The following is a 13,244-nucleotide window of genomic DNA, read 5'->3' as shown; positions in this document are numbered from 1 at the left end:
CTAAGTTGAGTATCCAAACAGGGCTGTGTTGTTGTTGTTGTTGCTGCTACTCTTCTGTGTATATCTAGACATCATTAGAACATTAATGTAACACTCTTCCTTGTTGCTATGAAGCCTATGATGTCATATTTAGATATTAAGTACAGTGCATGTTGCTATGTAGCCTTAGATATATTACATATGGCCCTAGTTAACCTAACAAAAAAATGGGTTGTAGATATATTCAGTTAAAAGTCCGATTCACCGATTAGTCCCTTATCAGCCGCCGGCCTATATGGTACCAACTACCGATATCCTAAACAATGAGCAGATATAAGCCATGGGATGAAACTAACCTTGATGGAAAACAACAGTCATTCCCAAAATTGTCCTTTGTAGGTACATTGAGAAGCATGTTAAGCACAACAGGCTAAACATCAACCAAAATTATACATGGCAGACAAAATAATCTCCAAAAGATAGCTTCAGTGTGCAGGTTTAAGCATGCTAGTAAAGCAAAACAAGTGGAAAGGTGTGCTAACTGCAACAGGCCTAACATTTAACAACAAGCAAACATAGTCATTCAAACCGATATTATGCCGGTCTAAGTACACTAGTTGTGGTTAAATAAAAATGGAAAGGCGTGTTAACTACAAGATACAACAACTAAATGTAGTCATTCATAGTGGTATTGTTGAAACTGGCACTGATGAAATTGAACTACACAGTTCATACTTGCACATATAGAACATCACGCTGTGAATAACTTGAATAAACAAGGCATACTACGAACAACCAAAGATAGCATTTGAAACTGAACATATGCTAACTACAAACAAAAGAGGCATATGCTAGCTATAACAGGCTTAACAGCAAGCAAAAATATGCATTCCTATCGGTATGCTTATAACTGGATTGATGAAATGTACTGCACAGTAAATAATTGCACATATAGGGAATCACATTGTGAACAACTGAAATAAACAAGGCATACTGCAAACAACCAGATATAGCAATTAAAATTGGACTTATTCTCACTACACTACAAAAGGGACTCGACAAAACAAATCATGGGTTTCCTCACTTGTCACAGATGGGCCCGTTCCCGTGGGAAGAGCATGGACCCTGGATGCGCTCCATGTTGTCGCAGATGGGCTCCTTCCCCTTGGAAGAGCACGGTTGTAGGGTGCCTTCCCTGATGTCGCAGACAGACGCTTTCCCCTTGGAAGAGCAGATGGGCTCCTTCCCCTTGGAAGAGCATGGTTGTAGGGTGCCTTCCCTGATGTCGCAGACAGACGCTTTCCCCTTGGAAGAGCAGATGGGCTCTTTCCCCTTGGAAGAGCTGGAGAGGGTTCCCTCCTCGTGGTCGCCGTCGATGAGGTCTGACTTGGAAGCTGTGGATCCCAAGCCAGCGTCGCAGAACGTGTCCATCAGAAATGACAAAAGGGGCTCGACGACGATGTAGAATGGCAAATTGTTGACAACGAGCCAGAGGAGATTAGCGGCGGGGCCATGGATGAGATCGACGGCGGTTGAACCCGAGGGGTTGGGGGTGGGCCACTTAACCTGTGACATAGCCCGCCTCAGGCCGTCGCTGTCAATGACCTTGATGTCATAGCTAGCGGACGAGACATGCCCGCATACTCTAGGCTGCTGCTTGAGTGCCTGCCGCCAGTAATGGTCGTCATCTTCCTCGGCGATGTCGTGCGAAGAGACCTCTATACACCTCTTTTGGGCCAGTCACTCCTCGAGCTCGACGGGAAGCGTAGCCGGGCTTAGGCTGCGACGCTCTAGAGTGGGGGATGGGGATGGGGATCTATGGGAAAGGGGGCGTTTGTCAGGTGTCATCTAAGAAACTCAGGGCGGCCTGGGTATGGAGATCGGTGGGTAAGTTGCACGGGCAAACCGGTAGATGTTGACAATGGAGGCCTTGCGGTGGTGGTGGCGGCGGGGACCTTGCTAGGGTTTCAAGCGAGGGAGGGTGTGCGTGTGTGTGTGTGCATGCGCGCACGCCTGAGGAGGTTTTGGTGTGTGTGTGTGTGTGTGTGTGTGTGTGTGTGGAGGGGGGGCGGGCTATTTGAGGAAATGACGTGGGTACTGAAAATTTTACTACGTGGGAGTCAAACGCGAGAGTGAAATGCTGGGCCATTGAAAATTTTGATGATAGTGCATCGCACACGGTCCGGAGATAACAACCGTGTGTTATGAAACCGAAAAACCCTCGAGGCGGGTAGATATTTTCTAGGGATGTAGGCGGTTTTGTGTGGCACCCCGATCCGCATGGAGCAGGGGGCCTTCGCACGTCAGCCCAGGATAACAGCTGACGCACGATAAGTCCATGACACAACATTCCAGGTACAAGAATATTCATCAAATACATGTGTATATGATTACATAAGTGATGAATATAATCTTCTGGCATATCCCTAAGGCTATTTACATGATAGTGGAAGTCTATTTAAATGGCGGCGGAAGTCTTGGCAGAATATCACTCAAGCTGGGCTCCACAACTCATAGGACTGGCAAGGTTACGGCCTAGCACAACAGAACAAGCGAACAATTCGAACACGACCTACAAAACTGGCATGACACGCCAGGTCAGTACATTGAATGTACTTGCAAGACAACCAAATACATAGCATCCAAACAGACAGATGACAAAGCAAGAACCAAGTGTCTGCAACAACCTATCTCATATCAGAAACTAAGCATGGCATGATATCAACCCAAGACATAAAATCAAACTAACATCATGGCATCTACTAGCATGGCAACAACATGGTATATCAAATTTACTTCTATCATGGCAATAGCAAAACATAGAATATCATAGCATCTTGAGCATAACATGGCATATCAAAACATGGCATAAGCTCAATCAAAGCATGGCATGGCATCATGAAACTATGCTGAAAATAAACTACCAGTCATATCAAATGCAGACATAACATGTTAACTGTATGCAACCATCTCATGTTCTACCATGGTTCTTTAAATGCAAACATATTACTCATGCAATGCAACCAAACTTGTGCCCTGAGTCCCTCTGACTCTCATACCAACTGTGATCACTCTTGGATCACAAACGTAGCAACCCCAAGGTATCAACTAGAGACATCTCGTGATCCTTCCGGCGATCACAACCACGACCAATATTTGGCCTCAAACCGTGATCCTTACGGCGATCACAACCACGACCAATATTTGGCCCGTGATCCTTATGGCGATCACAACCACGACCAATACCTGACCCGTGATCCTTACGGTGATCACAACCACGACCAATACTTGGCCTCAAACTGTGATCCTTACGGTGATCACAACCACATTAATTAGCTTAATTATTTCAGGTTTATCCTCCATTTCGACCAAGACCCGATAGTGTGACCTACTATGAACTTGTGCCCATGACCGAGGACGCGGCTATTGATAGATTAAATACACTATGCAGAGGTAGCGCATTGTACCCACACCACGGAACCCATGGCCTTGCACTCCCATTCGGGTGGACCAACAACATTCCGACGAAACCGACCTACTGTCATGACACAATCCCGGCCACTCCGACTCACTCCCCACTAGGCTAGTCCTGGATGGCCCCGTGTCTACCAAAGACACAATGACCACCATCATGGCCAAACGATCCCACACGGGGACCCGGTACCAAAAACTTAACAATGAGCACACAAGGCTTATGTCCGCCTACCTGATCAGGGTAGCGCGCGCCCATAACCTTCCCTAGTTGGAGGCACCGACCAGAGGCACGACAATAGATCGCATTAAGGCCGTCCCATACCGGCAAATGTGGCCGCACTGAAAAAGTTCGATTTGGTGGCACTATGACTCGATCCCACGATTACGGAGGTGGTTTGCTATTATTAAGTCATTTTATTTCCTTGTCCATCATCATGAACATGAATGCAACAATGAGCATACATCATACAAATGCTTTAACAAAACATCGAGCTTCTCAAGTGAACACTTACAGCATAAAGAACATGACAATACCAAGTACTAACATATCCACGGTGCATTACCATCATCATAGCATTTTATAACGATGACATGAAAATAAATTAGAGTAGTGACATGGCATTATCAATAACAATATTCTAATTATCATGGCAAGAGATATCATGAACACACAAGCATGCATGATAAGCACAATGAAATGACTGCAACAAAAATGATAAGAAACAACTGCAACTACACACACAAGGTGCAAACAAAGTCAACATGCAATTTCGGGGCTCATGATAAGAGGTTGGCTTGCTTGGGGGTCAACAAATACTCTGGGAAGAAGTGAGAAACGACCGCGGAAAAATTTGCCGGAAACAGTTCTCGTCGGAGGGGGCTGTTTACGGACAAGGGCAAAATGGTCATTTTCACTATGTCAAACCATAGTGAAAATGATGGGAACGGAACGGGCTTGATGAGATGAAGACGTGGGCATTGGATTTACCTCAATCGGAGTTACGAGCGCAAAGTTGTGGCCGTTCACTTTTTAGGCAGAAAATGCACTGAAGCAGTGAACGTTCACAAAATAAACACTTCGGCCGGCTGGGCTGGGCTGAAGGCGTATTTCAGAAATACGCTTTCGATCGGGGGGAAACGGCTTCACGGCTGGGCGCCGCCACTTATCCACGTGGCAATGACCGGTCAACGCGGCAGCAGCGGGGCCGGGCGCCAGGGTCACTGCCAGGTGGGGCCGCGGGGCCCGCCTGGCCAGGTCAACGCCTCTCCTGGCCGCTTCCTTTTTCTCCCCATCGCGCACCCACGGGGCAGAGGACGACCGCGCTCAGGTGACGAGCACCGGCGACACGGGCCACCTCCGGCGAGGCTCCGGCCAGCGGCGTGCTCCTCGGAGAGTGGCGCATCCATTCCCCCACTCCATGGACTCAAAAAACGAGGGGAGCGATGGCGACCTCGAGCATGGCAGACGGCAGGGAAAGGCTTCGGTCGCCGGCGAGGTAGAGGTTTCGGTGGGGGAGGCAAGGGGCTGAGGCTACGGGGAGGCTTACCGGACCTTGGGGGATGCGCTGGTGGTGGAGGAACGGTGAGGGGAGGCCCTGGTCACTGGAATCAGAGAAGACCAGGGCGGCAGCCATGGCGATGGGGAGGGAGCCAGAGAGGGGCTCCAGGAAGGATGAGCGCTCGGGGAGGCGTATAAGAGGGCGGTGGAGCTGCTGATGAGCTCGGACGAGGCACGAACGTGCTATTTATAGCCGGGGCAGGGGCACCCGAGCTGGGCACCGCTGAGCGCGTCCGGCCGCGGCTCTGCCGTGCTCAGCAGTCATGGGGAGGAGGGGGAAGATGATGAGGAGGGAGCGGACGAGCGCCAGAGGCTCACGGAATCAAGCAATGCTCGCGGACGAGAGGAGGAAGCGGACACCGGCGAGGAAGACGACGGGCTCACGGACGCTCACTGTTCGGTCTTTGGATTGGCTTGCCGGAGAAGAAAACGGAGGGGGGCAGAGGTCGAGAGGGAAGACGACGGCGAGGGGGAGCTGTAGGACATTAATGGTGAGGCCAGAGCTGGTCGGAGCAGCGATGCCGAAGGGAACAGTGGCTAGACCACCGTTTTGGCTGGCTGCCCTCGTAATCACCACTGGCATAGCGCGCACTGGAGGTTTTACTGATGCTAGCTCATGTCTACCGCGTAGTCCTTCGAAGATAGATTATTACTACGGTAAAGGTTTGGGCAGAGACAAACGGATCTGAGTAAACCAAGCTCCACAAGTTTGATGTTGCAAACTTGGCAACATCCTAGAGGTAAAACCAGAGAGCATGAAAGGTAAATTTGATGTCTGGTAGGCTTAGGGTAGCAAGGACTACAGTCCTGGTAATTATGAGATCATTAGGACAATGATTTAGCATAGCTGCAGTGCAAATGCCAAATCTGGTCCAGAAACTAGATGATGAACAAGCACTCACTAGGAGTATTGGATTGAGCTATAACTTGGCAAATCCTCATGATTTGGTCAAAAGCAGATGCTGTAAAAAGATTACACGTAATGGACTTACCAAATTGGTACTTGCTTCACAAGCATCACTTTTGACCAGAAACTTGGGAAAATTCTAGGAAAATATTGGCTACATGAAATTAGCCAAACTCTTGGGTAGGTGGGTTTTATGGATAGGATAAGGCTTGGAATTATTTTCAGCCATAACGGAGCAAGATAAAATATACTTACTTCACAAACTGAAAATATGGACAGAAATCAAGAGTTGCTCCTGTGCTCACATAGCTCAATGAAATGAGCTGAATTTGGGTGGCGGCTAAGAATTTGGGATACTTGATAATATGGCAAAGTTTCATCCCATTTGGAAACTCTATGAAGGTACTTCCTTCACAAAGTGACAATCTGGTCAGAAACTTTGCAAAATTGCACAGGGAGCTACGATAATTAGATTGAGCTCATCTTTGGTATCCATGGGTGATTTATCAATATTAATCACCCTAACAATTTTAAGCTCAAATGGAATTAGGAATAAAGCACTTCCTTTGCAAATTTTAGAGAAGCAGAAACTTTCATTGGATCATGTGCCCAATTTTTGATCTGTGGAACATGAGATAAAGATGGAACTAGTGATTATATAGCAAGGGCAAGCTCCACAATTTATGTGAGAATTTTATCTGCTATAAAAATAGTAGTTCCTTTAGAAAGTGGCAGAATTGGAATATTGGCATTAAATAGGAAAAGGAATTTTTCCTTATTTAATTATGGCCAGTATAATTGCCAGAGCTTGGATTAGACATAAATATCAACTCCACCAATTCTCATGAATTTAGGAGATGGCTAGATATGCCTTTTGATTTTATTCCTCAGAAAGGCAATAAAAGGAATAAATCATAATTCAAAAATATTGCATGGGACTTGGCAATATTTTTGCATATCCAGGATTGAAAAGGATAGGAGGGTCTCTAGGAACAGACGGGATGATCAACAGATCAAGGAAAATGATGGCTCCTTTGAAATCACAAAGGCCACATTCAAATTCCACAAAAAATTGGAATTAGAGGTTTGAGAGGGTTTAAGATGATGCAACTGAAGTCTTGCCCACTGAAAAAGACATGAGCAAGTTTTGGAAAGGATGGAAATGACAAGAATTCTCAGGGCCATCCAACAAAACTCAGGAGAAAGATTTTGAAAATGAGTGCCAGGAAGGAATAACAGCACAAAAATTGATAACCCAATTTTGGGGCTGTTACAAACCTTCCCCCCTTAAAAAGAATCTCTGGGTTAATTTTAACCCTTTGGTTGAACTTGAACGAGTTGGGGCACCGATAATTGGTGCATCCAGGAAGAGATATGGGAAAAACATGGTTATATCCACGGCTAGGGGCACTCGAGATCAAGCCCTCAAAAAATTGCTAGATACACCCAGTGAACAGTGGGACACATGGGTCTAGGGCCCACTGGCAGCCTGCTTCTTCTACCTCCGGCTAGCTGCTTCTCCTACGCTGCTGCTTCGTGTGCGGCTTGGCATAGCGCGCATCTAGCTCCTAGGGCGATGAGGACCCTAGTGTCATAGTGCGCGGCATGCACGACGCCGGTGCAGCGAGCACTCACGTCGCGGGCCAGCACCTTGTCGGCACTGCTCACGGATTCGCCTCCTGGACGCCGGTGATCAGGCAACGAGCGATTTTCCTGGACTCCGCTCACCGTACACCGGGGTTGGGTTATAAAAACGGCAGCGCGGCTCGCTTCCAACACAAACACAATGCCACTCTACTACCTCTTTGGTTTGGGCGAGATCGAGCCGAGCTCCTTCAGCGAGGAGGTGTTCTTGGTGGCGCTATGGTTGTTCCTCGCGACACTGCTGGGCACGCTGATCGGCTCGTCGATCCTCCTGGTGATACTCATAAGGAACGAGCGGGCTCGAGACAATGCGCAGCTGGTGGCTCGAGGTGTGGAAGAAGATGGTGCACGGGGTGGTCCTCCGCCATGCTTGGTTCTCCGTCGCTTCGCGCCGGCGGAGTAATTGCGTGCTGCGGTGGAGCAGTGGTGGCGACTTGCGGCATCACGCAAGGCAGTGATGGTGGATGATGGGTTCGGATGCGGGTGAGGTGGCTACACCAGCTCAGGAATCAGGTTAGGGCACGGGAAAAATTTCGCGGATTGCTCCATGAAATGTAGGTCTCGAGGTAGAATCGGAGTTGAAATCTGTATCGGGGAGTTGTAATGGATCAAGGGAAATAAAGCTGGTAGTGTTTTCTCCGGAAACACAATTGGGTTCACGAAAAAGAATTGGGGACGAGAAATGGCCAGATGACAATGGCCTCTTTGAGGTTCGGGGTTTGGAAAATCTGGCACACGGGGTATGCACAGATAGAGAGGGATATGTGACTTTGCATTCCCCCGAGTACTGCTCAAATGTACTCGCGGGTGAACCGGGTGCGTGCAATATGCAATAAAATCTAAGCAAACAGACAGATGCAATAAACATGCAACAAAAAAACGCACCAAACAATTCACACTAGGGTGTTTTAATGCTAGTGGGTATATGTACTCCTGGTATACATATACCTACACCAGCGCGCATTTTATTAGAGACTCGGAACGAGTCAATGTTGTTTTTAGTGTATGTGTTCTACTGATTAAAATCTTGTTAGCACACATTGCCAACCCTGTCAAACATTTCTGTTTGACAGAGAGACAAGCAAAAACAAACACACAAACAAAAGCAAGCAAATAACACAACATACGGGTTACAACAGTACCAGCATAAGCACAAACACGCTATGCGCTAATCGAAACTACTCACTCCGGATACATGGTTCTATCCTCATACCGGGGATGAACCGACAGACCGACCTACTAGCAAAAACCACTGACTGCGTGAGTGAGGTCAAGCAGAAGACTGGCCTTGCTGGGGCTCTTCGGGAGGACGAAGACTGAGCCAATCTCCATCTTCATCGTCTGACACTTCTATGGGTTGGGGCGGTGGGGCTGAAATTGCTCCAGGAAAATGCTGCTGGTGGATCCGGAGAAGAGACTTGTCGAGGCTGATGATGTTTGGCTTGGGCCACAACACAGGCTGAGAGGATAGCACTAGTTCGGATGGCGTTGGGCAAACAGCTTGAGATGCGAACTTACGAGCCTCACAGTAAGCTTCCTTGACGACTCGCACCACATTATTGTCCATGGCTCTAAACTCGGCAAGCAGCATTGAAATCATATCCCCTGGGCAGTGATGTATTGCACCAGGCGAGTGATTGCGGGATCATCTCCTTGGCTAATGGGAGAAGGCTGCATTACTGCGTTTGACACAGTGAGGAAAAAGCATAACTCCCGCCTTGTTGCTACATGCGGGAAGTTGGTTCGGAGGTGTAGGATAGCCTCCACAGCAGCGGCTTGAATGGATAAACCAGAGGTAGGCATGGCTCTACCCTGTAAAACCAAAGGCTGGGCATCTGCTGCAGGACCTAGGCTGATGTGCACTGTTGCAACAAAGCGATGAAGGTGAGGGATAGGTGTCGATTGGAACACCAGGTAATCGGGGCTTGTCTTACCGCCAAAGGCTTTGGTGAGCATGTCGGCAAGAAGGGGTGGAAAGCCAGGGTGGTTGACGGCATAGGTGCGGGTGTAATACATGGAAGTTTTGGAGCTACTAGTCATGACTGGGGAGCTAGTGGATAAGCTTTTCTGCAGGGACATGGCTGACTGAAGAGCGAGCAATACTACTAGTGGAAAGGGGGTTTTATAGGCAGCTATGCGGGATAGGCCCGCATGGCGTGGCCCCTTTCCCTTAATGGCGAAGGGTGCAGCCGACCAGAAAGGATAGGATTGCCACACGTTCCACGGATAACTAGGCGGGGACAACGGTGTGAGGACGTGTAGGTCCCGACTGCACCACCTGTTGATTAACAGTGGCCATGCCGGACGCCAGGGATGGGTCAAATCCCTTAGGGTCATTACGGGTTGACGGTAGCGGTGATCTAATGCTAGGATAATCTATGCCAGCCTGGCTGCTCTGATACCAAGCCCTGTGGCACCCCAATCCGCATGGAGCAAGGGGCCTTCGCACGTCAGCCCAGGATAACACCTGACGCGCGACAGGTCCATGACACAGCATTCCAGGTACAAGAATATTCATCAAATACATGTGTATATGATTACATCAGTGATGAATATAATCTTCTGGCATAGCCCTAAGGCTATTTACATGACAGCGGAAGTCTATTTAAATGGCAGCGGAAGTCTTGGCAGCATATCACTCTGGCTGTGCTCCACAACTCACAGGACTGGCAAGGTTACGGCCTAGCACGACGGAACAAGCGAACAATTCGAACACAACTTACAAAACTGGCATGACACGCCAGGTCAGTACATTGAATGTACTTGCAAGACAACCAAATACATAGCATCCAAACAGACAGATGACAAAGCAAGAACCAAGCATCTGCAACAACCTATCTCATATCAGAAACTAAGCATGGCATGATATCAACCCAAGACATAAAATCAAACTAACATCATGGCATCTACTAGCATGGCAACAACATGGTATATCAAATTTACTTCTATCATGGCAATAGCAAAACATAGCATCTTGAGCATAACATGGCATATCAAAACATGGCATAAGCTCAATCAAAGCATGACATGGCATCATGAAACTATGCTGAAAATAAACTACCAATCATATCAAATGCAGACATAACATGTTAACTGTATGCAACCATCTCAAGTTCTACCATGGTTCTGTAAATGCAAACATATTACTCATGCAATGCAACCAAACTTGTGCACTGAGTCCCTCTGATTCTCATACCAACTGTGATCACTCTTGGATCACAAACGTACCAACCTCAAGGTATCAACTAGAAACATCTCGTGATCCTTCCAACGATCACAACCACGACCAATATTTGGCCTCAAATAGTGATCATTTCGGTGATTACAACCACGACCAATATTTGGCCCGTGATCCTTACGATGATCACAACCACGACCAATACCTGGCCCATGACCCTTACGGTGATCACAACCACGACCAATACTTGGCCTCAAACCGTGATCCTTACGGCGATCACAACCACATTAATCAGCTTAATTATTTCAGTTTTATCCTCCATTTCGACCAAGACCCGATAGTGTGACCTACTACGAACTTGTGCCCATGACCGAGGACACGGCTATCGATAGATTAAATACACTCTACAGAGGTAGCGCACTGTACCCACACCACGGAACACATGGCCTCGCACTCCCATACGGGTGGACCAACGGCATTCCGACGAAACCGACCTACTATCATGACACTCTCCCGGCCACTCCGACTCACTCCCCACTGGGCTAGTCCTGGGTGGCCCCGTGTCTACCAAAGACACAATGACCACCGTCGTGGCCAAACGATCCCACACGGGGACCCGGTACCAAAAACTTAACAACGGGCACACAAGGCTTATGTCCGCCTACCTGATCAGGGTAGCGCGCGCCCATAACCTTCCCTAGTTGGAGGCACCGAGCAGAGGCACGATAATAGATCGCATTAAGGCCGTCCCATACCAGCAAATGTGGTTGCACTGAAAAAGTTCAATTTGGCGGCACTATGACTCGATCCCATCGATGACGGAGGAGGTTTGCTATTATTAAGTCATTTTATTTCCTTCTCCATCATCATGAACATGAATGCAACAATGAGCATACATCATACAAATGCTTTAACAAAACATCGAGCTTCTCAAGTGAACACTTACAACATAAAGAACATGACAATACCACGTACTAACATATCCACGGTGCATTACCATCATCATAGCATTTTATAACGATGACATGAAAATAAATTAGAGTAGTGACATGGCATTATCAATAACAATATTCTAATTATCATGGCAAAAGATATCATGAACACACAAGCATGCATGATAAGCACAATGAAATGACTGCAATGAAAACGATAAGAAACAGCTGCAACTACACACACACACAAGGTGTAAGCGAAGTCAACATGCAAGTTCGGGGCTCATGATAAGAGGTTGGCTTGCCTGGGGGTCGAAAAATACTCCAGGAAGAAGTAAGAAACAACCGCGGAAAAATTTGCCGGAAACAGTTCTCTCTCGGAGGGGGTGATATGTCTCCAACGTATCTACTTTTCAAAACACTTTTGCCCTTGTTTTGGACTCTAACTTGCATGATTTGAATGAAACTAACCCGGACTGACGCTGTTTTCATCAGAACTGCCATGATGTTGTTTTATGTGTAGAAAAAAAAAGTTCTCGGAATGTCCTGAAAATCCACGGAGGAACTTTTTGGAATTAATAAGAACTTCTGGGCGAAAGAAATACACTAGGGGGCCCACAGGCTGTCCACGAGACAGGGGGGCGTGCCCTCCTATCTCGTGGGCCCCTGGACCTCCACCGACCTCAACTCCAACTACATATATTCACGTTCGGGGAGAAAAAATCAGAGAGAAAGTTTCATCGCATTTTACGACACGAAGCCGACGCCAAGCCCTAATCTCTCTCGGGAGGGCCGATCTGGAGTCTGTTCGGGGCTCCGGAGAGGGGGATTCGTCGCCGTCGTCATCATCAACCATCCTCCATCACCAATTTCATGATTCTCACCGCAGTGCGTGAGTAATTCCATCGTAGGCTTGCTGGACGGTGATGGGTTGGATGAGATTTACCATGTAATCAAGTTAGTTTTGTTAGGGTTTGATCCCTAGTATCCACTATGTTCTGAGATTGATGTTGCTATGACTTTGCTATGCTTAATGCTTGTCACTAGGGCCCGAGCGCCATGATTTCAGATCTGAACTTATTATGTTTTCATGAATATATGTGCGTTCTTGATCCTATCTTGCAAGTCTATAGTCACCTATTATGTGCTATGATCCGACAACCCCGAAGTGACAATAATCGGGATACTTCTCGGTGATGATCGTAGTTTGAGGAGTTCATGTATTCACTATGTGCTAATGCTTTGTTCCGGTTCTCTATTAAAAGGAGGCCTTAATATCCCTTAGTTTACGCTAGGACCCCGCTACCACGGGAGGGTAGGACAAAAGATGTCATGCAAGTTCTTTTCGATAAGCACGTATGACTATTTACAGAATACATGCCTACATTACATTGATGAACTGGAGCTAGTTCTATGTCACCCTATGTTATAGCTATTACGTGAGGAATCACATCCGGCATAATTATCTATCACTGATCCCTTGCCTACGAGCTTTTCACATATTGTTCTTCGCTTATTTACTTTTCCGTTTCTACTGTTACAACTACTACAAAAACCCAAAAACATTTAGCT

This window comes from Triticum aestivum, chromosome 7B (genome assembly GCF_018294505.1).
Source record: "Triticum aestivum cultivar Chinese Spring chromosome 7B, IWGSC CS RefSeq v2.1, whole genome shotgun sequence".
Taxonomy (NCBI): domain Eukaryota; kingdom Viridiplantae; phylum Streptophyta; class Magnoliopsida; order Poales; family Poaceae; genus Triticum; species Triticum aestivum.
Note: the sequence above shows the minus strand (reverse complement) of the source record.